This window comes from Humulus lupulus, chromosome X (assembly GCF_963169125.1).
Source record: "Humulus lupulus chromosome X, drHumLupu1.1, whole genome shotgun sequence".
Taxonomy (NCBI): domain Eukaryota; kingdom Viridiplantae; phylum Streptophyta; class Magnoliopsida; order Rosales; family Cannabaceae; genus Humulus; species Humulus lupulus.
The window spans coordinates 126,644,522-126,649,246 of NC_084802.1; positions in this window are offsets into that span (position 1 = coordinate 126,644,522).

The window sequence follows — 4,725 nt, forward strand, 5'->3', positions numbered from 1 at the left end:
GAATCCGTGTGTCAGGAGGGTCAGGGTAAAAGTTTTCCTTGGAAGGAAAGTTTCAGTAGACAAACAGTGCAAAACCGCCTGTGAAGCGTGTCCCCTAAGCTACCCGGTTTTACACCCTAAAAGCTGGTTATTTCAAACATGCATACAAAAATTCTACCCAGAAAGCGTACCCTATGAGTCATGCTCCTAAATGTTTTTTTCTACGGTCGATGCCCTAGGATAAAAACCTATGCGTATCATACCCACAAAAAACCAACAAAATACTGCATGCGGCTACAGAAACAATTTACCTAAGCAACAGCGAAGAAGAAATTTAAAGCATGCACAAGCGGAGAACTTACAGAATGTTTTGCTGTGATGAGGCTGAAAGGGTCGTCTGGGTTGGAGTCCTGCTGAAATTGCTGGTGCCAAAGCCTCAAAGGAGCTGTTGTGCCTGAACTTCTGGAACGCTGGGAACAGTAACCGGAAGAAATAGAGGGTTTTTTTGAGACTGAGAAGATGAAGAAATGAGAAAACTTTCAAATAAACGGGTGGCCCATGCGAAAGGTGGCCACCCCTTTTATATACGTAAGAGGCCAAATGAGGAGGGCCGTTGGATTGCATTGATGTAGGATACGAGGATCACTACTCGAAAGGCGAAACGACGGCCGAATATAGGCTAGGCCATTTAATGCGGTTCTCAGAAGACGTACCGTCACCAACCACGATGCTCCACGTACTCGACTCCTGCATAATGGGCGAAATGTGAAGAGTCCACAAGGAAGCCTAAAAGCCCCCTCTGTGGCCCCAGGTGACGTCATGTGCCATGAGCAGGGGCTTGGGGGGCAAATGTACGCCCTAATTATCCACGGGCTATTAGCGTGCTGAGAAATGGCATAATTATATATCAGCCACGTGGATGTCGTGTACCTGGAGCTGATGTTACCAGGTCCCACCTCTTTAGCTCAAGGTAACCAAAGGCTTACTAAGGTTACTAAGGAGTCAGATCAAAAGTATGGACACCGCGGGCTAAGAAGACATCCAGCTCAAGGTACGAGCTTGAGTTGGGAGCTGTGACCCCTTATAAAGTCAACCACGCAATGTAAACGTGCATATATCAGACATCACGTGTCTGATATATCCCTGAATTCTCGGACACACAGCATAAACGTGCGTATTCAGGCACCCACGACTAGGATGGGCCGTGCAGCCCATTATCCCCCTTACCTATTGATTAGACCACACTTCATTTGTCAGGTTTTAGGAATTAATCATGAATGTCACAGAAGTGACATGATGGGTAAGAAGGTCACGGGATGGCCCCTCTTGCCAACCCCCAGGTGCCCTCTCCTATAAATATGGAGACCCTGGGAGTTGCGAGGGGTTGGATTCTATTGTATAAAGAAATACTCTATAAAGAATTCCAAAAAGATACCAATAATATTGGCTAGTGGAGTAGAAGGATTTTAACCTTCGAACCACCTAAAAAGATATTCGTGTCACCATTTTATTTGAAGACCATTCACCTATTACGGTTCATTACTTAGCACTAATCTCACTCTCTTATTCTATTAATTATCTGTTGGCGAAGAACCACGTCAACAACCTTAAATCTGGAATTATTGATTACTACTCTTTTGAGAGCCAAGCCATGAAACTAAATAAATTATAATATACAAAAACTTAAGGAAATACTGGTACACACAAACTAACAATTTTAGATATACAATTTGTATATTTACAAATATATTCGTATATATAGAGAGAGATTGAATACCTTGAAACTTGAATTATTGATTATTACTCGAGTAATTGAGAGCAAAGTCATGAAGCTAAATAAATTCTTAATCAAATTAATATTATGTGTATATATATTGATATTTTTAATTTTTAAGATATTTTAATTTTGAATTTGATTTTTTTTTTTTACATTTTAATAGAACTTTAATTAATTTTTTAATCAAATTAATATTATGTGTATATATATTGATGTGTACACATATTGATATTTTTAATTGTTAAGATATTTTGGTTTGGAATTTGAAATTTTCTTACCTTTTTTTTTTTAAAGTTAGATATTTAAGTATTAATTAATAGCTCTTTATGTTTTTTTTAATCTATAGATTGATGCTATTTTTAAACTACACTTTTTTAAAACACATATATCTAAAATAAAACAACATTTACATAAAATACATTACTACATTAATTTATAAATATATTTTTTTGAATGTATTAATTTATATATAAGCGTAGCTAGTAGTTACGTTTTTTTTATTTATTTTATTATTACTACATATTTTTTACGTGTAAAATAGATAGAGTAAATGATAATATCTTGTAAATAGCTTGTTTAAATTTTAAAAAACATGTAACTACATGTTTTCTTAAAATTACTATATTATTATAATCTATAAAATGAATAAAAAAGTTAGATTAAAGGAGAAAATAGATAAAGTATTTTGGAGCAATTTTAATTTTTTAAACATGTAAAATGGATAGAGTAAATAATAATATCTTGTAAATATCTTATTTAAATTTAAAAAATATGTAACTACTTCTATTTTTTTTAAATTACTATATTATTATAATATATGAAATGAATAAAAAAAATTAGACTAAAGGAAAAAATAGATAGAGTGTTTTAGAGCAATTTTAGAGTGCCACATAATCTCCTTGAAGCTCTCATTTATATAATATATAGATTTCTACCAAATTTAGCACAGGTTTGTTGATGAGGTTTTTCTTTAACATAGAATTAGAAACAAAATAAAATGATTAAAAACAATAAATAAAATCACACAACAATTTTACGTGGTTCAGTGATTAGAATTCATCTAGTCTATAAGTCACTGTTATTTCTAAATATTTTCTTAGAGAGCACAATTCAAGATTATTTTTCTAGAGTTTCAGTACATAAAAACTGTCTATTTCCCTGTTCATTCTCCTCGTATTTATAATGAAGAATAGACAAGTTTGGGTAATACATATTTTCGGGTAACTACCCATAATTACAATTAATATAGGCATAAATCAAACTCTTTCCTCATTGAAGAATGAATCTCAAATCTAAAGGCATTTTCCATCATGTATCCCTTATCATCTATCGCTAGCGAGCTCTAATTACGTTGTAATAACTCGAATAGATTTATCACAATAGGCGAGCTAACATGATAAGTCAAACTCTGACTACGCCTTGACTCGAACAGATCCATTGTATTAGGCAAGCTAACCAGTTGAGCCGAGCTTTGATCATAATGCCATGCCTTGACCTCTACTGGATATTTGGCAACGTAAAACATAAGAACTCGAACACTCACCTTGTCTTCGAATAAATTCCTAGTCCTCAATACTGTTGGATTAGGGATGTGACTTAAATGACTTGTCGTCTAGTACCCCCGAGCTGAATATATTAGCAAGTATTTTCAAGGTACAACATTTGCCCCCCAAGCATATGTTCCTGCGAGTGTGATTCACTCTGCTTCTAACACAAGCATACTAGAGGCTTTTCTAGTTCTTCTTAAGAAAACGTGCCCACCTACCCTCTCGAGTACTTGGACACGGGTTGCAATCCGATAGGAAACAATCTGGCTCCTGAGAACTTTTGACAGACACATCTTTCGCCTTTTGCCACCATTATGCCCATTTAATTCTAACCATTCGAACTAAACCTTTCAAATTGAATGGTTCTCCTTCATCTAGAGATCTCTCCTATAAATACCTTGATTCCTTCATTCCAATTTTCCACCTTTTCGCCATTTTTACAGAACTTCCAAAGAAATCTAAGAACCGGATTTCCCTTCTTATTGTTTCAAGCTAGTTGTTATACCTGAATAATACGAGCTGGTGTGCGGAAATATATTTTCATAGGGTGATTAATGAAGGCTTTGTAGCTCCAATCCACGGTCTTGAGTTCCTGATATTTAAGGTGAGTCCAAATGGAGTTATCATTAGGGAAACAGATAGACCGACTGGGTAGATCCTAAGATCACCTAAGATTAGTTTGTGTGACCTCATAAACAAATCGAGTTATCCTGGAATGTCTGAGTTCGCTCAGTGAGACTTTAGATTGCGCATGATGTATTGGAGGTGCTGATACAAATCCTTAAAGATCCAAGATTTATTTCCTTGGAGGGATTATTACGATTTTGCATAATGAATGTAATCAATCAAGCAATTAATAAAATATATTGTAATAACTGGTAGTTACCCATTTTTGTAAGTTACCTAAACCTATTCATTTTCCCCTATAAATACAGAGGGAATGAACAAGATAAGGGACGACATTTTTTATATACCAAAACTCTGGAGAAATTGTATTAGACGATTCTCTTGAGAAAACACATAAATAATATTGACTCATGGGCTAAGCGGATTTAACCACTGAACCACATAAAAATTGTGTGTTTTTGTTTCTTTTGATTATTTATGGTTTATATCATGCCTAAACTTTCTTTTTTATTTATAATTCTTAGTTGACAAAAAACCTGTCAACACCAGTCATCAACCAAAGGCCATTCTTTCCATCACGATCGATGTCTGAGGTTTTTCCAACCTGATACAAAACACCACAATCGGCACATTTTTGGGTAAGAATTCTCTCTAACCTTCTTGCGATTTCTGTTTATTTTACAAGATATCTCTGATTTTTTAATTGAATTTAGTGCACGGATAAGTTTAGAATAGGAATCATAATATATAGGTTATGGGATTTAAATCATAAGAAATAGGTATTTTCTAGTAAAA